The following is a 20,248-nucleotide window of genomic DNA, read 5'->3' as shown; positions in this document are numbered from 1 at the left end:
AATCCTTTATTTTGCTGCATGTTTTTAAAATACTGCTACTGTTGACCAGACCTTTTCTTTTCTGGTTTAGTATTACTCGTAAGAAAAGTCAAAAAAAAAAAAAAAAAGTTACACTGTTTTATATCACTTAATCTCAACCTTGGAAAGACTAGTGAGTTAAAAACAGTCTGCTTTAAGATAAGGAAATAAAGCATGCACCCTAAAGTAATACCTGCAAATGGGCTGAAATATCTTTAGATTATTGTGGAACATGCTTGATTTTAAGAAGACTGTCATGTACAATACTTCATAGAAAATTTTTGCTGTTTATTATTTTAAAAGATTTAGCACATCTGAGAATGTAACCAGGAAATTTAAACATCAGGAAAAATAAAAGTAGCTTACCCAGAAAGAAATGTGTCTTTCTTCATACCTTTAATTCACACACTTCCCTTCTGTGTAATCCTGCTTAGTTTATGCTTGAATCCTACAGCTGTAGCAGGATTTGAGTCTGCAGTACAATGCAGCTGTTTTCTCAGCTTCAGTCACTGAGGGCCATCCTGTGTAAGAAAAGCACAGAGATTTTATGCAAGAAGGACATGCAGATCTAGCAGGAATTTTCCTGCCTTCTGTATGTTCACTGAGGGTGAAATTAATACTGCAAAATTAAGAAACATGGCACAACTTCCCCACCCCCACCCCCAACTTTGATTCCTTTCTCACAACAGCTGGCAATCTATTTTATTTGAGCTTCTATGTAAATATGAATTACCAAGTTAGAGCAGATACTAAGAAAACCTGAACGTTTAGAAGTTCCTTGGAAAGTCACAGAAGTCAAAGGCACTCCGTACTTATTAAAACAGAGTGTCAAGGTCAGATCAAGAATAAAAGATTGCTGTTTTTACTCTAAGGAAGCTCACAACACGAAGGTCAAATAATATGTACATCAAAAGGAAGAGATATCACCACTATGAGATCATGACTGTTCCCCAGGGTCAACTTCAAATTTGCCACCTATGTCTAATAAATATACTGTTTGTCTTTCCATGTACAATGCAGGTTTTGTTTTGTTTTTATATCTAAAATTTATTTACCATTTTGGAAGAATAAATTGTTGGAAATAATTAAACCAAATAATTTTCCTTATTTTTTTTCTCTCAAACTTGCTTAGCCAGCAGTTTATTTTAGTTTAATTTTCAAGTCATACATGTGTCTTAGTGCTAGTCCTTCAGGGTATGGACCATGCAGGCTGTAAGTGTTAAATAGTTCACAGATGCAGAAAATTTCAGGAAAGGGCTATTATCCCTATCCATGAAATCTCAACTCTTCTGAGCCTCAAGAATGTTAGCCTTCAAAGAAAGCTGCATTAAAATCAAACTCTCTTATGAGCACTACTCATCAGCTGATTTTGTGCTCTGAAACACAGACCAAAAGGAATTAAACTTTTCAGAACTTGAGATTTTACTACTAAACTTTTTTTTAATCCTCTCTGCATTGTGGAATCACATCTGACTTGAGACTCCACGCTGCTCAGTGCTGCATTAACATGCACACTGATCTACACCTGGAAATAAGCTGCAGATCAGGAAAATCTGTGGAACACGTTACAGATTCAAAACAAAGGGTGTTTGATGTTACATTAAGGAGTGTAATGTTCAGTAGGTGAAATCCAGGAGATCCTGATCTAAACTCTTCCTGGACTGCATGCATTGCAATGCTCTGGAATGACAAAAGATGCAGAAAAATGTTCTGTAATCTAAGTACGCTGAACAGAAAGGAATCTCTTGAGGCAGTGAACTAAAATGTCTCCTATTCTCTTTTTTTTAACATCCTATGACATCCCATAAACTATCATTTTTAAACAAGCTAGGTTTCAAATCTTACTACTTGGCAGTTTCAGATCCCATTCTGGCATGAGAAACATTCTTCCAATTTCTACATGCTTGCTTGCAACCACTGAATAGTCTCATGCTTTTCCTAATATAGTTCTTTGCCTGCAAATAATTACTTTTAGTCTTTGATATTCACTTTAGGACATTAATGAGATACTGTTGTGTCTCCTCACAGCTATCAGAGTGAATAAACTTTTTCAGATCCTTCCCTAAGTGTATAAGCTCCAATTGCCCACTAATTTTAGCTATTCATCTAAATACTTGTTGTTTGTAATCAAACATCTACAGTGTGCCCAGCCAGGATCTTATTCCAGATAAGATGTTAGACTAGCAGTAGTATTTCTACTTACTTACTATACATCCCTTATTATTTAGGCTTTGGCTGAAATCTGACTTCTTCCTGGCCATGCTATAGTGCTTACTGATAGTCATTGATATTTAGTAGTTCTTCCTCATTCCTTCATTGCGGTTAACAAGTACAAGGTTTGTATCAGTAATTCTGTCTCCTGGACTGCATGGCCAGCAGGGAAAGGGAGGTTATTATCCCCCTCTGCTCTGCACTTGTCTGGAGTACTGCATCCAGGTCTGGACCGCAACAAAAGTAAGATGTGGAGCTGCTGAAGTGAATCCAGAGGAAGCCACAAGGATGATCAGAGGGGTGGACCTCTCCTACATACAAAGAAAGGCTGAGGGAGCTGGGCTTGTTCAGTCTGGAGAAGAGGAGGCTCTGAGGAGATCTCACTGTGGCTTTCTAGTACTTGAAGGGAGCTTATAAATAGGAGGAGGACTGACTTTTTATTTGGGCAGAAAATGACAAGTGGGAATGGCTTTAAGCTAAAAGGGGAGAAAATTAGATTAAACGACTGGGGAACTTTTCATGCAGAAGGTGGTGAGGCACTGGTACAAGCTGCCCAAAGAAGCTCTATCCCTAGAGGTGTCCAAAGATAGGTGGGATGGGCACCTGGACAACCTCATCTGGTGAATGGAAACCCTAAAAAAATGTAGATTTTACATTTGGTATTAAATGCTATCATTCTTGTCCATCTTTTTTCTGTCCTCACATATTCACATATTGTTCTTCCTAAAGTGGTGCTAAATATGCTATATGAAAATGTTATTCAATAGCCCTCTTTACTCTATGAGGTGAAATTAATAAAAATATTAAAGAATCTAAAAAATTGTACAGGAGAGGGTTGACAGATATTTTTATAGGCCTGTCATTTCTGTTTCAGTCCAAGCAGTCACATTCTCCCCTCTATTAAATTACTGCATAAGTAAAGACATAAACACCTGTGATCTCCATCCTGCTTTGTTTTTTTATATTTCCCATATCACTTACTTCCATAAAATCCAAGAGATAAGTACATCTTATTTTCCTGGCCACAAATGTTTATTTTTATTATATAATTTATACCAAATTATTCTGACACCAGTTGGTAAATATATGCTGCATTTTATTCCATCTTTCTAGTGATCTACTCTAATCATAAATCTTCAACAGCTGTTTTTCTTTAGAAGTTTTCCTAAGTTTCCATTTACTGATGAGATCAGACTAATCAGCTTGTCGACAGTGAAATTACTTTCCTTATATGTTATGTTGCTATCATCTGGAAATAGCTGGTACCATTCTAATAGTGATAGACTAGCTAATATCTCTGCCTTTAAATTTGCCATACCAACTGCAAGTAGCAATGCTCATCCTTCAGGCTGAGTTTTTCCACACTTTCCGTTAAAGAAACTATATTTTCTAAGTTCATTTTTCATTTTAATATTCTTATTACACAGCAGTGCACTCACGTACTTCTAACAACATCCAGCTTTCTGAGCATCAAAGACAACACTAAAACCAGAAGATTTCTTACTATAACACATTCTGTTGCATTCCACCTCCAGCTGTGAAGTCACTCCACACTCCCAAATGGACCCATACCTGCTTAGAAGACTTTTTCCACCTCTGCAATATCTTTTATAGTCTTTCCCAACATGTTTTAGATCTGTGTAGACTAATGACACTCATCTCCACTTTCATTTCACTATCTGTAAGAGGTAATAAAAAATTGATACCATATACTATTCCAGCTGCTATTTCAGCACACTTCTGACTTCTGTAGAAATTCTCTGTCAGGAGCCACAGAATCTGGCTAGTTGATGGTGTTTCTGGACAGATCCCTTCAGTTTACAGCTGCTCTTTGAGGCCCTGGAACCCGAGGGAGAGGTGTGTGCAGGTGTGGAGGGAGGCCCATCCGTGAGGGTGCCTCGGGGGAAACGGTCACCCTCGTGCCTCAAGACTTCCTCCACCCGGAAGGACAGAAGAGTGGTTGTCATAGGCGACTCCCTGCTGCAAGGAACCGAAGGCCCTATATGCCGGCCCGACCCTACCCGCGCAGAGAGGTGTGCTGCCTCCCAGGGGCAGGGACATTGCTAGGAGACTTCCCAGACTGATCTGCCCTTCTGACTCCTCAAGTGGGTTGGTCTCGATAATCTCTAGAGGTCCCTTCCAACCCCTACAATTCTGTGATTCTGTGATTGTTCAAAGCGTTTGAAACTGTCAAACATGCTCCATGATCCTCCCAGGAGATCCCCTCCCCACCACACAGGTGAGGCTCGCTGGCCTGTAGTTCCCCAGGTCATCCTTTCTTCCTTTCTGAGAAATGGGAGCAATGGTTCCCTTTTTCCAGTCACCGGGGACTTCACCCGACAGCCACGAGTTTTCAAATCTGGTGGAGAACATGTTGGCAACCAAAGAGCAACTGATATCATCCACCTGGACTTGTTCAGAGCATTTGACACTGTCCCACCCAACATCCTGGTCACCAGGTTGGATTTGATGGATGGACCACTTGCCGGATAAGAAACTGGCTGGATGGTCACACTAAGAGAGTTGCGGTCAATGGCTCAGGGCCCAAGTGGAGACTGGTGACAAGTGGTATTCCTCAGGGATCGGTGCTAGGACTGATGCCCTTTAACATCTTCGTAGGCGACATGGACAGTGGGATTGAGCGCACCTTCAGCAAGTTTGCAGACGACACCGAGCTCAGTGGTACAGTTGACACGCCAGAGGGAAAGGATGCCACTCAGGACAGGCCTGAGAGGTGGGCCCGTGCCACCGTCATGAAGTTCAGCAAGGCCATGTGCACTTGGCTGGATCAGACCCTGGGCAGCCTGTTGATGCTGTGCATGTCCCTGTTCATTGCAGGGGACTTGGAATAGGTGACCTTTAAAAGTCCCTTCCAACTCCAAGGATTCTTTGATAATTCCACGATAAGAAATTCTGTGCCACGAGAGTAGTGAGACACTGGAACAGGCTGCCCAGAGAGGTTGTGGATGCCTCTTCTCTGGAGGCGTTCTAGGCCAGGCTGGATGCAGCTCTGAGCAACCTGGTCTAGAGGGAGGTGTCCCTGCCTATAGCAGGACGCTTGGAACTAGGTGGTCATGAAGGTCCCTTCCAACCCAGACTATCCTGTGATTCCATGATCTGCCTGTCTGCTGGGGCCCAGGAGACTGTGATCCAAAATGCTCAGTAAGGAGTATCTGTGCCAGCACAGGGATGTTGCTGACCTATGCTTGCCCTCAGTGCTGTGTCCATGGGCAGTAGGGCTGAGTGGTATTACCAGCAGTCAGCGGCACTCTTGAGTGTTCAGGTTTCTTTGTGGTGAAAATATGCTTGATGCATTCACAGAGTTTTGGAGTACTACTGAAAATGTCTTTCCTCTGGGCTGTAGTTCACTATTTCAGGCACCACGGTGTTCAGAAAAGAATTCCTTACTAGAAAATGAGGTGGAAAGAAGTCATTACTTTAGAATCACCCTCTCTCATGCTACAAGAGAACGAGAGAAAGCCAGTGCAAGCTTTTGTTCTAATGAAAGCAAACATACTTATTCTAGAAGTAAATAATAATATTGAGCAGTCTTAGGGGTTCTGTTGGATCTTGTGTTGAGGGATATGTAGTCTCTAGTGAGAACTACTGGTGATAGCTGGATGGTGGGACTGAATGATCTTGTAGGTCTTTTCCAACTTTGGTGTTTCTGTGATTCTGTTTCTTTCCAGCCTTGTTTTTTGTGGAGTTAGGGATAGCTTCCTGCTCCCTTTCCGTGCTGTAGCAGCGCCCTCCCTGTGCGCAGTGATGGTGTCTCTGGCCGGATCCCCTTCAGTTTACAGCTGCTCTGGGGCTCCTCGAGATGTGCTGGTATGCAGAGAAAAGTCTCTGTTTTCTTCCCCATCTTCTCATGATTTTGCCGTCTTTCGGCTCTTGGGAAGATCCTCCTGCAGATAGCGGTGTTTCATATGTTTCAGGTATATCTCCATCAAGGCAGGGTTTGCCTTCACTTGGCAGAGCAGCTTGCAGCGTTTGCAGGAGTGGTTCTGGCAGTCTGTCTCTGGGGCAGCTGAGAGATGCTGGCTCTTCTTCTGGAAACGACAGAGCAGGGGGCGTGATGAAAAGGGCAAGGGCCTTGGGGGCCTGAGATCTCAGCATCTGGGTGTGCCTCTTCCTGAGAAACTTAGGCACCGTCTGGCTTGCCTGACTTCCATTACTCACCTCTCTGCAGGCCCTCCTGACTGTTCTCCACAGGTAAATCAGCATGAGGAGAAGGCCCAGCTCTGTGCTCTTCTTGTAGAGCACTTCCATGGATCCCAGTGGGTCCAGGTGCTCAAATGAAGACCAAAGCTGGTCCAGGTGGTAGAGCAGGTAGTAGTTCCAGCTTGCCTTGCCAGTGCCTGGCTTCTCCATGTCCTGGGGATTCACATCCCACATAACCGCAGCCCAGGTAGGGCGTCCGGAATGGGCAAAGCTGCCGGAGAACAGGAAGGACAAGCAGAAGACGAGGACTATGGAAAACCTTGGGCTGAGCATTGTACCTTCCTGTGACTTGCTCTCTGGCTGTCACTCTGACCTCAGCTCAATCAAGACACCAGCAGCACCAGTGTCTGCACAGCAACTGAGTGGTGGCAGCAGCACTAGTTGCTGGGTGACCTCGAAGGCTTTGTGACATCACAGCAACTGGGAGGGTTCTTAGCAGGGAAGCAGGGCATGGCAAGCCAGATTTCACGGCTTGCTTCTCCCATGGCGGTAGCCCCAGTGGGGTGGAGTGACAGCGTCACTGGATAAAGCAAGAGAATCTTAGAATCATAGAATGGTCTGGGTTGAAAAGGACCATAATGATCATCTACTTTCAACGCCCCTGCTATATGCAGGGTCACCAACCACCAGACGAGGCTGCCCAAAGCTACATCCCTGGCTTTGAATGCCTCCAGGGGTGGGGCACCCACGACCTCCTTGGGCAACCTGTTCCAGTTGCATCACCGCCTCTGTGTGAAAAACTTCCTCCTAATATCTAAACTAAACTTCCCCCGTCTCAGTCTAAAACTATTCCCCCTTGTCCTATCACCTTCCACTCTCTGTTGCCCCTCCTGTTTATACGCTCACTTAAAGTACTGAAAGGCCCCAGTGAGGTCTCCTCGGAGCCTTCTCTTCTCTAAGCTAAACAAGACCAGTTCCCTCAACCTTTCTTCATAGTGGTTGGTGCATGCAGCAATATAGGCTGGAGGATGAGCTGCTGGAGAGGAGCTTTGCAGAGAGGGACCTGGGCGTCCTGGTGGACGACAGGTTGGCCATGAGCCAACAGTGTGCCCTTGTGGCCAAAAAGGCCAATGGCATTCTGGGGTGCATTAAAAAGAGCGTGTCCAGCAGGTCGAGGGAGGTGATCCTCCCCCTCTACTCTGCCCTGGTAAGGCCTCATCTGGAGTACTGTGTCCAGTTCTGGGCTCCCCAGTACAAAAAAGACAGGGATCTCTTGGAAAGAGTCCAGCGGAGGGCCACAAAGATGGTGAAGGGCCTGGAGCATCTCCCCTATGAAGAAAGGCTAAGTGAACTGGGCCTGTTTAGCCTTGAGAAAAGACGACTGAGACGGGACCTGATCCAGGTTTATAAATATCTGAGGTGTGGCGGCTATAGCGGTGAGGCCAGTCTCTTTTCAGTGGTATGTGGAGTCAGGACAAGGGGAAACGGGCATAAGCTGCAGCATAGGAAGTTTCGCACGAATGTGCGTAAGAACTTCTTCACGGTGAGGATGACGGAGCACTGGAACAGGCTGCCCAGGGAGGTTGGGGAGTCTTCTTCTCTGGAGATATTCAAGTCTCGCCTGGACGCCTACCTGTGCGACCTGGTGTAGGGAACCTGCTTTGGCAGGGGGGTTGGTCTCGATGATCTCTGGGGGTTCCTTCCAACCCCTACAATTCTGTGATTCTGTGATTCTGTGATAGGAGAGGTGCTCTTGCCCTCTGATCATCTCAGTGGTCCTCCTCTGGACTCGTTCTGAGAGCTCTGAGTCTTTCTTGTGCTGGGGGCTCCAGGCTTGGAAGCAGTACTCCAGGTGGGGCCTCACAAGAGCCGAGTAGATGGGAACAACCACCTCCCCCTCCCTGCAGGCCACTCCTCTTTCAGTGCAGCCCAGGATAGAGTTGGCCTTCTGGGATACGAGCGCGCACTGCTGGCTCATGTCCAGCTTCTTGTCTACCAGGACCCCCAAGTCCTTCTCCACACGGCTGCTCTCAACGGGTTCTTCACCCAGTCTCTATAAACACCTGGGATTGCCCCGGCCCAAGTGCAACACCTTTCATATGGGCCCACTTCTCCAGCCCGTCCACATCCCTCTGGATGGCTTCCCTTTCCTCCAGCGTATAGACTGCACCGCTCAGCTTGGTGTCATTAGTGCCGAGGGTGCACTCAATGCCATCGTCTGTGTCACTGATAAACATGTTGGAAAGCGCTCACGCCTGAGGGACGCCGCTTGTGACCGGCCTCCACCCTGACACAGAACCATTGATCACAACCCTTTGGCTGCGACCAGCCAACCAATTCTTAATCCACTGAACTGTCCATCCTTCACATCCATGCCTCTCCAATTTAGAGAGAAAGGATGTGGTAAGGGACCATGTCAAAGGCTTTGCAGAAGTCCAGGCAGATGACATCCATTGCCCTTCCCACGACAACCAATGCCATCACTCCATCACAGAAGGCCACCAGATTGGTCAGGCACGATCTGCCCTTGGTGAAGCCATGCTGGCTGTCTCGGATCACCTCTTTATCTTGTATGTGCCTTAACATAGCTTCTCGGAGGATCTGCTCCATGATCCTCCCAGGAGATCCCCTCCCCACCACACAGGTGAGGCTCGCTGGCCTGTAGTTCCCCAGGTCATCCTTTCTTCCTTTCTGAGAAATGGGAGCAATGGTTCCCTTTTTCCAGTCACCGGGGACTTCACCCGACAGCCACGAGTTTTCAAATCTGGTGGAGAACATGTTGGCAACCAAAGAGCAACTGATATCATCCACCTGGACTTGTTCAGAGCATTTGACACTGTCCCACCCAACATCCTGGTCACCAGGTTGGATTTGATGGATGGACCACTTGCCGGATAAGAAACTGGCTGGATGGTCACACTAAGAGAGTTGCGGTCAATGGCTCAGGGCCCAAGTGGAGACTGGTGACAAGTGGTATTCCTCAGGGATCGGTGCTAGGACTGATGCCCTTTAACATCTTCGTAGGCGACATGGACAGTGGGATTGAGCGCACCTTCAGCAAGTTTGCAGACGACACCGAGCTCAGTGGTACAGTTGACACGCCAGAGGGAAAGGATGCCACTCAGGACAGGCCTGAGAGGTGGGCCCGTGCCACCGTCATGAAGTTCAGCAAGGCCATGTGCACTTGGCTGGATCAGACCCTGGGCAGCCTGTTGATGCTGTGCATGTCCCTGTTCATTGCAGGGGACTTGGAATAGGTGACCTTTAAAAGTCCCTTCCAACTCCAAGGATTCTTTGATAATTCCACGATAAGAAATTCTGTGCCACGAGAGTAGTGAGACACTGGAACAGGCTGCCCAGAGAGGTTGTGGATGCCTCTTCTCTGGAGGCGTTCTAGGCCAGGCTGGATGCAGCTCTGAGCAACCTGGTCTAGAGGGAGGTGTCCCTGCCTATAGCAGGACGCTTGGAACTAGGTGGTCATGAAGGTCCCTTCCAACCCAGACTATCCTGTGATTCCATGATCTGCCTGTCTGCTGGGGCCCAGGAGACTGTGATCCAAAATGCTCAGTAAGGAGTATCTGTGCCAGCACAGGGATGTTGCTGACCTATGCTTGCCCTCAGTGCTGTGTCCATGGGCAGTAGGGCTGAGTGGTATTACCAGCAGTCAGCGGCACTCTTGAGTGTTCAGGTTTCTTTGTGGTGAAAATATGCTTGATGCATTCACAGAGTTTTGGAGTACTACTGAAAATGTCTTTCCTCTGGGCTGTAGTTCACTATTTCAGGCACCACGGTGTTCAGAAAAGAATTCCTTACTAGAAAATGAGGTGGAAAGAAGTCATTACTTTAGAATCACCCTCTCTCATGCTACAAGAGAACGAGAGAAAGCCAGTGCAAGCTTTTGTTCTAATGAAAGCAAACATACTTATTCTAGAAGTAAATAATAATATTGAGCAGTCTTAGGGGTTCTGTTGGATCTTGTGTTGAGGGATATGTAGTCTCTAGTGAGAACTACTGGTGATAGCTGGATGGTGGGACTGAATGATCTTGTAGGTCTTTTCCAACTTTGGTGTTTCTGTGATTCTGTTTCTTTCCAGCCTTGTTTTTTGTGGAGTTAGGGATAGCTTCCTGCTCCCTTTCCGTGCTGTAGCAGCGCCCTCCCTGTGCGCAGTGATGGTGTCTCTGGCCGGATCCCCTTCAGTTTACAGCTGCTCTGGGGCTCCTCGAGATGTGCTGGTATGCAGAGAAAAGTCTCTGTTTTCTTCCCCATCTTCTCATGATTTTGCCGTCTTTCGGCTCTTGGGAAGATCCTCCTGCAGATAGCGGTGTTTCATATGTTTCAGGTATATCTCCATCAAGGCAGGGTTTGCCTTCACTTGGCAGAGCAGCTTGCAGCGTTTGCAGGAGTGGTTCTGGCAGTCTGTCTCTGGGGCAGCTGAGAGATGCTGGCTCTTCTTCTGGAAACGACAGAGCAGGGGGCGTGATGAAAAGGGCAAGGGCCTTGGGGGCCTGAGATCTCAGCATCTGGGTGTGCCTCTTCCTGAGAAACTTAGGCACCGTCTGGCTTGCCTGACTTCCATTACTCACCTCTCTGCAGGCCCTCCTGACTGTTCTCCACAGGTAAATCAGCATGAGGAGAAGGCCCAGCTCTGTGCTCTTCTTGTAGAGCACTTCCATGGATCCCAGTGGGTCCAGGTGCTCAAATGAAGACCAAAGCTGGTCCAGGTGGTAGAGCAGGTAGTAGTTCCAGCTTGCCTTGCCAGTGCCTGGCTTCTCCATGTCCTGGGGATTCACATCCCACATAACCGCAGCCCAGGTAGGGCGTCCGGAATGGGCAAAGCTGCCGGAGAACAGGAAGGACAAGCAGAAGACGAGGACTATGGAAAACCTTGGGCTGAGCATTGTACCTTCCTGTGACTTGCTCTCTGGCTGTCACTCTGACCTCAGCTCAATCAAGACACCAGCAGCACCAGTGTCTGCACAGCAACTGAGTGGTGGCAGCAGCACTAGTTGCTGGGTGACCTCGAAGGCTTTGTGACATCACAGCAACTGGGAGGGTTCTTAGCAGGGAAGCAGGGCATGGCAAGCCAGATTTCACGGCTTGCTTCTCCCATGGCGGTAGCCCCAGTGGGGTGGAGTGACAGCGTCACTGGATAAAGCAAGAGAATCTTAGAATCATAGAATGGTCTGGGTTGAAAAGGACCATAATGATCATCTACTTTCAACGCCCCTGCTATATGCAGGGTCACCAACCACCAGACGAGGCTGCCCAAAGCTACATCCCTGGCTTTGAATGCCTCCAGGGGTGGGGCACCCACGACCTCCTTGGGCAACCTGTTCCAGTTGCATCACCGCCTCTGTGTGAAAAACTTCCTCCTAATATCTAAACTAAACTTCCCCCGTCTCAGTCTAAAACTATTCCCCCTTGTCCTATCACCTTCCACTCTCTGTTGCCCCTCCTGTTTATACGCTCACTTAAAGTACTGAAAGGCCCCAGTGAGGTCTCCTCGGAGCCTTCTCTTCTCTAAGCTAAACAAGACCAGTTCCCTCAACCTTTCTTCATAGTGGTTGGTGCATGCAGCAATATAGGCTGGAGGATGAGCTGCTGGAGAGGAGCTTTGCAGAGAGGGACCTGGGCGTCCTGGTGGACGACAGGTTGGCCATGAGCCAACAGTGTGCCCTTGTGGCCAAAAAGGCCAATGGCATTCTGGGGTGCATTAAAAAGAGCGTGTCCAGCAGGTCGAGGGAGGTGATCCTCCCCCTCTACTCTGCCCTGGTAAGGCCTCATCTGGAGTACTGTGTCCAGTTCTGGGCTCCCCAGTACAAAAAAGACAGGGATCTCTTGGAAAGAGTCCAGCGGAGGGCCACAAAGATGGTGAAGGGCCTGGAGCATCTCCCCTATGAAGAAAGGCTAAGTGAACTGGGCCTGTTTAGCCTTGAGAAAAGACGACTGAGACGGGACCTGATCCAGGTTTATAAATATCTGAGGTGTGGCGGCTATAGCGGTGAGGCCAGTCTCTTTTCAGTGGTATGTGGAGTCAGGACAAGGGGAAACGGGCATAAGCTGCAGCATAGGAAGTTTCGCACGAATGTGCGTAAGAACTTCTTCACGGTGAGGATGACGGAGCACTGGAACAGGCTGCCCAGGGAGGTTGGGGAGTCTTCTTCTCTGGAGATATTCAAGTCTCGCCTGGACGCCTACCTGTGCGACCTGGTGTAGGGAACCTGCTTTGGCAGGGGGGTTGGTCTCGATGATCTCTGGGGGTTCCTTCCAACCCCTACAATTCTGTGATTCTGTGATTCTGTGATAGGAGAGGTGCTCTTGCCCTCTGATCATCTCAGTGGTCCTCCTCTGGACTCGTTCTGAGAGCTCTGAGTCTTTCTTGTGCTGGGGGCTCCAGGCTTGGAAGCAGTACTCCAGGTGGGGCCTCACAAGAGCCGAGTAGATGGGAACAACCACCTCCCCCTCCCTGCAGGCCACTCCTCTTTCAGTGCAGCCCAGGATAGAGTTGGCCTTCTGGGATACGAGCGCGCACTGCTGGCTCATGTCCAGCTTCTTGTCTACCAGGACCCCCAAGTCCTTCTCCACACGGCTGCTCTCAACGGGTTCTTCACCCAGTCTCTATAAACACCTGGGATTGCCCCGGCCCAAGTGCAACACCTTTCATATGGGCCCACTTCTCCAGCCCGTCCACATCCCTCTGGATGGCTTCCCTTTCCTCCAGCGTATAGACTGCACCGCTCAGCTTGGTGTCATTAGTGCCGAGGGTGCACTCAATGCCATCGTCTGTGTCACTGATAAACATGTTGGAAAGCGCTCACGCCTGAGGGACGCCGCTTGTGACCGGCCTCCACCCTGACACAGAACCATTGATCACAACCCTTTGGCTGCGACCAGCCAACCAATTCTTAATCCACTGAACTGTCCATCCTTCACATCCATGCCTCTCCAATTTAGAGAGAAAGGATGTGGTAAGGGACCATGTCAAAGGCTTTGCAGAAGTCCAGGCAGATGACATCCATTGCCCTTCCCACGACAACCAATGCCATCACTCCATCACAGAAGGCCACCAGATTGGTCAGGCACGATCTGCCCTTGGTGAAGCCATGCTGGCTGTCTCGGATCACCTCTTTATCTTGTATGTGCCTTAACATAGCTTCTCGGAGGATCTGCTCCATGATCCTCCCAGGAGATCCCCTCCCCACCACACAGGTGAGGCTCGCTGGCCTGTAGTTCCCCAGGTCATCCTTTCTTCCTTTCTGAGAAATGGGAGCAATGGTTCCCTTTTTCCAGTCACCGGGGACTTCACCCGACAGCCACGAGTTTTCAAATCTGGTGGAGAACATGTTGGCAACCAAAGAGCAACTGATATCATCCACCTGGACTTGTTCAGAGCATTTGACACTGTCCCACCCAACATCCTGGTCACCAGGTTGGATTTGATGGATGGACCACTTGCCGGATAAGAAACTGGCTGGATGGTCACACTAAGAGAGTTGCGGTCAATGGCTCAGGGCCCAAGTGGAGACTGGTGACAAGTGGTATTCCTCAGGGATCGGTGCTAGGACTGATGCCCTTTAACATCTTCGTAGGCGACATGGACAGTGGGATTGAGCGCACCTTCAGCAAGTTTGCAGACGACACCGAGCTCAGTGGTACAGTTGACACGCCAGAGGGAAAGGATGCCACTCAGGACAGGCCTGAGAGGTGGGCCCGTGCCACCGTCATGAAGTTCAGCAAGGCCATGTGCACTTGGCTGGATCAGACCCTGGGCAGCCTGTTGATGCTGTGCATGTCCCTGTTCATTGCAGGGGACTTGGAATAGGTGACCTTTAAAAGTCCCTTCCAACTCCAAGGATTCTTTGATAATTCCACGATAAGAAATTCTGTGCCACGAGAGTAGTGAGACACTGGAACAGGCTGCCCAGAGAGGTTGTGGATGCCTCTTCTCTGGAGGCGTTCTAGGCCAGGCTGGATGCAGCTCTGAGCAACCTGGTCTAGAGGGAGGTGTCCCTGCCTATAGCAGGACGCTTGGAACTAGGTGGTCATGAAGGTCCCTTCCAACCCAGACTATCCTGTGATTCCATGATCTGCCTGTCTGCTGGGGCCCAGGAGACTGTGATCCAAAATGCTCAGTAAGGAGTATCTGTGCCAGCACAGGGATGTTGCTGACCTATGCTTGCCCTCAGTGCTGTGTCCATGGGCAGTAGGGCTGAGTGGTATTACCAGCAGTCAGCGGCACTCTTGAGTGTTCAGGTTTCTTTGTGGTGAAAATATGCTTGATGCATTCACAGAGTTTTGGAGTACTACTGAAAATGTCTTTCCTCTGGGCTGTAGTTCACTATTTCAGGCACCACGGTGTTCAGAAAAGAATTCCTTACTAGAAAATGAGGTGGAAAGAAGTCATTACTTTAGAATCACCCTCTCTCATGCTACAAGAGAACGAGAGAAAGCCAGTGCAAGCTTTTGTTCTAATGAAAGCAAACATACTTATTCTAGAAGTAAATAATAATATTGAGCAGTCTTAGGGGTTCTGTTGGATCTTGTGTTGAGGGATATGTAGTCTCTAGTGAGAACTACTGGTGATAGCTGGATGGTGGGACTGAATGATCTTGTAGGTCTTTTCCAACTTTGGTGTTTCTGTGATTCTGTTTCTTTCCAGCCTTGTTTTTTGTGGAGTTAGGGATAGCTTCCTGCTCCCTTTCCGTGCTGTAGCAGCGCCCTCCCTGTGCGCAGTGATGGTGTCTCTGGCCGGATCCCCTTCAGTTTACAGCTGCTCTGGGGCTCCTCGAGATGTGCTGGTATGCAGAGAAAAGTCTCTGTTTTCTTCCCCATCTTCTCATGATTTTGCCGTCTTTCGGCTCTTGGGAAGATCCTCCTGCAGATAGCGGTGTTTCATATGTTTCAGGTATATCTCCATCAAGGCAGGGTTTGCCTTCACTTGGCAGAGCAGCTTGCAGCGTTTGCAGGAGTGGTTCTGGCAGTCTGTCTCTGGGGCAGCTGAGAGATGCTGGCTCTTCTTCTGGAAACGACAGAGCAGGGGGCGTGATGAAAAGGGCAAGGGCCTTGGGGGCCTGAGATCTCAGCATCTGGGTGTGCCTCTTCCTGAGAAACTTAGGCACCGTCTGGCTTGCCTGACTTCCATTACTCACCTCTCTGCAGGCCCTCCTGACTGTTCTCCACAGGTAAATCAGCATGAGGAGAAGGCCCAGCTCTGTGCTCTTCTTGTAGAGCACTTCCATGGATCCCAGTGGGTCCAGGTGCTCAAATGAAGACCAAAGCTGGTCCAGGTGGTAGAGCAGGTAGTAGTTCCAGCTTGCCTTGCCAGTGCCTGGCTTCTCCATGTCCTGGGGATTCACATCCCACATAACCGCAGCCCAGGTAGGGCGTCCGGAATGGGCAAAGCTGCCGGAGAACAGGAAGGACAAGCAGAAGACGAGGACTATGGAAAACCTTGGGCTGAGCATTGTACCTTCCTGTGACTTGCTCTCTGGCTGTCACTCTGACCTCAGCTCAATCAAGACACCAGCAGCACCAGTGTCTGCACAGCAACTGAGTGGTGGCAGCAGCACTAGTTGCTGGGTGACCTCGAAGGCTTTGTGACATCACAGCAACTGGGAGGGTTCTTAGCAGGGAAGCAGGGCATGGCAAGCCAGATTTCACGGCTTGCTTCTCCCATGGCGGTAGCCCCAGTGGGGTGGAGTGACAGCGTCACTGGATAAAGCAAGAGAATCTTAGAATCATAGAATGGTCTGGGTTGAAAAGGACCATAATGATCATCTACTTTCAACGCCCCTGCTATATGCAGGGTCACCAACCACCAGACGAGGCTGCCCAAAGCTACATCCCTGGCTTTGAATGCCTCCAGGGGTGGGGCACCCACGACCTCCTTGGGCAACCTGTTCCAGTTGCATCACCGCCTCTGTGTGAAAAACTTCCTCCTAATATCTAAACTAAACTTCCCCCGTCTCAGTCTAAAACTATTCCCCCTTGTCCTATCACCTTCCACTCTCTGTTGCCCCTCCTGTTTATACGCTCACTTAAAGTACTGAAAGGCCCCAGTGAGGTCTCCTCGGAGCCTTCTCTTCTCTAAGCTAAACAAGACCAGTTCCCTCAACCTTTCTTCATAGTGGTTGGTGCATGCAGCAATATAGGCTGGAGGATGAGCTGCTGGAGAGGAGCTTTGCAGAGAGGGACCTGGGCGTCCTGGTGGACGACAGGTTGGCCATGAGCCAACAGTGTGCCCTTGTGGCCAAAAAGGCCAATGGCATTCTGGGGTGCATTAAAAAGAGCGTGTCCAGCAGGTCGAGGGAGGTGATCCTCCCCCTCTACTCTGCCCTGGTAAGGCCTCATCTGGAGTACTGTGTCCAGTTCTGGGCTCCCCAGTACAAAAAAGACAGGGATCTCTTGGAAAGAGTCCAGCGGAGGGCCACAAAGATGGTGAAGGGCCTGGAGCATCTCCCCTATGAAGAAAGGCTAAGTGAACTGGGCCTGTTTAGCCTTGAGAAAAGACGACTGAGACGGGACCTGATCCAGGTTTATAAATATCTGAGGTGTGGCGGCTATAGCGGTGAGGCCAGTCTCTTTTCAGTGGTATGTGGAGTCAGGACAAGGGGAAACGGGCATAAGCTGCAGCATAGGAAGTTTCGCACGAATGTGCGTAAGAACTTCTTCACGGTGAGGATGACGGAGCACTGGAACAGGCTGCCCAGGGAGGTTGGGGAGTCTTCTTCTCTGGAGATATTCAAGTCTCGCCTGGACGCCTACCTGTGCGACCTGGTGTAGGGAACCTGCTTTGGCAGGGGGGTTGGTCTCGATGATCTCTGGGGGTTCCTTCCAACCCCTACAATTCTGTGATTCTGTGATTCTGTGATAGGAGAGGTGCTCTTGCCCTCTGATCATCTCAGTGGTCCTCCTCTGGACTCGTTCTGAGAGCTCTGAGTCTTTCTTGTGCTGGGGGCTCCAGGCTTGGAAGCAGTACTCCAGGTGGGGCCTCACAAGAGCCGAGTAGATGGGAACAACCACCTCCCCCTCCCTGCAGGCCACTCCTCTTTCAGTGCAGCCCAGGATAGAGTTGGCCTTCTGGGATACGAGCGCGCACTGCTGGCTCATGTCCAGCTTCTTGTCTACCAGGACCCCCAAGTCCTTCTCCACACGGCTGCTCTCAACGGGTTCTTCACCCAGTCTCTATAAACACCTGGGATTGCCCCGGCCCAAGTGCAACACCTTTCATATGGGCCCACTTCTCCAGCCCGTCCACATCCCTCTGGATGGCTTCCCTTTCCTCCAGCGTATAGACTGCACCGCTCAGCTTGGTGTCATTAGTGCCGAGGGTGCACTCAATGCCATCGTCTGTGTCACTGATAAACATGTTGGAAAGCGCTCACGCCTGAGGGACGCCGCTTGTGACCGGCCTCCACCCTGACACAGAACCATTGATCACAACCCTTTGGCTGCGACCAGCCAACCAATTCTTAATCCACTGAACTGTCCATCCTTCACATCCATGCCTCTCCAATTTAGAGAGAAAGGATGTGGTAAGGGACCATGTCAAAGGCTTTGCAGAAGTCCAGGCAGATGACATCCATTGCCCTTCCCACGACAACCAATGCCATCACTCCATCACAGAAGGCCACCAGATTGGTCAGGCACGATCTGCCCTTGGTGAAGCCATGCTGGCTGTCTCGGATCACCTCTTTATCTTGTATGTGCCTTAACATAGCTTCTCGGAGGATCTGCTCCATGATCCTCCCAGGAGATCCCCTCCCCACCACACAGGTGAGGCTCGCTGGCCTGTAGTTCCCCAGGTCATCCTTTCTTCCTTTCTGAGAAATGGGAGCAATGGTTCCCTTTTTCCAGTCACCGGGGACTTCACCCGACAGCCACGAGTTTTCAAATCTGGTGGAGAACATGTTGGCAACCAAAGAGCAACTGATATCATCCACCTGGACTTGTTCAGAGCATTTGACACTGTCCCACCCAACATCCTGGTCACCAGGTTGGATTTGATGGATGGACCACTTGCCGGATAAGAAACTGGCTGGATGGTCACACTAAGAGAGTTGCGGTCAATGGCTCAGGGCCCAAGTGGAGACTGGTGACAAGTGGTATTCCTCAGGGATCGGTGCTAGGACTGATGCCCTTTAACATCTTCGTAGGCGACATGGACAGTGGGATTGAGCGCACCTTCAGCAAGTTTGCAGACGACACCGAGCTCAGTGGTACAGTTGACACGCCAGAGGGAAAGGATGCCACTCAGGACAGGCCTGAGAGGTGGGCCCGTGCCACCGTCATGAAGTTCAGCAAGGCCATGTGCACTTGGCTGGATCAGACCCTGGGCAGCCTGTTGATGCTGTGCATGTCCCTGTTCATTGCAGGGGACTTGGAATAGGTGACCTTTAAAAGTCCCTTCCAACTCCAAGGATTCTTTGATAATTCCACGATAAGAAATTCTGTGCCACGAGAGTAGTGAGACACTGGAACAGGCTGCCCAGAGAGGTTGTGGATGCCTCTTCTCTGGAGGCGTTCTAGGCCAGGCTGGATGCAGCTCTGAGCAACCTGGTCTAGAGGGAGGTGTCCCTGCCTATAGCAGGACGCTTGGAACTAGGTGGTCATGAAGGTCCCTTCCAACCCAGACTATCCTGTGATTCCATGATCTGCCTGTCTGCTGGGGCCCAGGAGACTGTGATCCAAAATGCTCAGTAAGGAGTATCTGTGCCAGCACAGGGATGTTGCTGACCTATGCTTGCCCTCAGTGCTGTGTCCATGGGCAGTAGGGCTGAGTGGTATTACCAGCAGTCAGCGGCACTCTTGAGTGTTCAGGTTTCTTTGTGGTGAAAATATGCTTGATGCATTCACAGAGTTTTGGAGTACTACTGAAAATGTCTTTCCTCTGGGCTGTAGTTCACTATTTCAGGCACCACGGTGTTCAGAAAAGAATTCCTTACTAGAAAATGAGGTGGAAAGAAGTCATTACTTTAGAATCACCCTCTCTCATGCTACAAGAGAACGAGAGAAAGCCAGTGCAAGCTTTTGTTCTAATGAAAGCAAACATACTTATTCTAGAAGTAAATAATAATATTGAGCAGTCTTAGGGGTTCTGTTGGATCTTGTGTTGAGGGATATGTAGTCTCTAGTGAGAACTACTGGTGATAGCTGGATGGTGGGACTGAATGATCTTGTAGGTCTTTTCCAACTTTGGTGTTTCTGTGATTCTGTTTCTTTCCAGCCTTGTTTTTTGTGGAGTTAGGGATAGCTTCCTGCTCCCTTTCCGTGCTGTAGCAGCGCCCTCCCTGTGCGCAGTGATGGTGTCTCTGGCCGGATCCCCTTCAGTTTACAGCTGCTCTGGGGCTCCTCGAGATGTGCTGGTATGCAGAGAAAAGTCTCTGTTTTCTTCCCCATCTTCTCATGATTTTGCCGTCTTTCGGCTCTTGGGAAGATCCTCCTGCAGATAGCGGTGTTTCATATGTTTCAGGTATATCTCCATCAAGGCAGGGTTTGCCTTCACTTGGCAGAGCAGCTTGCAGCGTTTGCAGGAGTGGTTCTGGCAGTCTGTCTCTGGGGCAGCTGAGAGATGCTGGCTCTTCTTCTGGAAACGACAGAGCAGGGGGCGTGATGAAAAGGGCAAGGGCCTTGGGGGCCTGAGATCTCAGCATCTGGGTGTGCCTCTTCCTGAGAAACTTAGGCACCGTCTGGCTTGCCTGACTTCCATTACTCACCTCTCTGCAGGCCCTCCTGACTGTTCTCCACAGGTAAATCAGCATGAGGAGAAGGCCCAGCTCTGTGCTCTTCTTGTAGAGCACTTCCAAGGATCCCAGTGGGTCCAGGTGCTCAAATGAAGACCAAAGCTGGTCCAGGTGG

The 20,248-nt window shown here is 49.4% G+C and overlaps 1 protein-coding gene across 2 annotated transcripts in view; it reads left to right on the top strand.

The window, feature by feature from the left end:
• The window catches only part of HAPLN1 (hyaluronan and proteoglycan link protein 1), a 97,582-nt gene that overhangs the window by 34,015 nt on the left and 43,319 nt on the right, over window positions 1-20,248 (top strand). The window lies entirely within an intron of this gene.

The sequence above is a fragment of the Meleagris gallopavo genome, chromosome Z, assembly GCF_905368555.1.
Source record: "Meleagris gallopavo chromosome Z, MGAL_WU_HG_1.1, whole genome shotgun sequence".
Taxonomy (NCBI): domain Eukaryota; kingdom Metazoa; phylum Chordata; class Aves; order Galliformes; family Phasianidae; genus Meleagris; species Meleagris gallopavo.
Note: the sequence above shows the minus strand (reverse complement) of the source record. Positions and strands in the feature narration are given on the sequence as shown.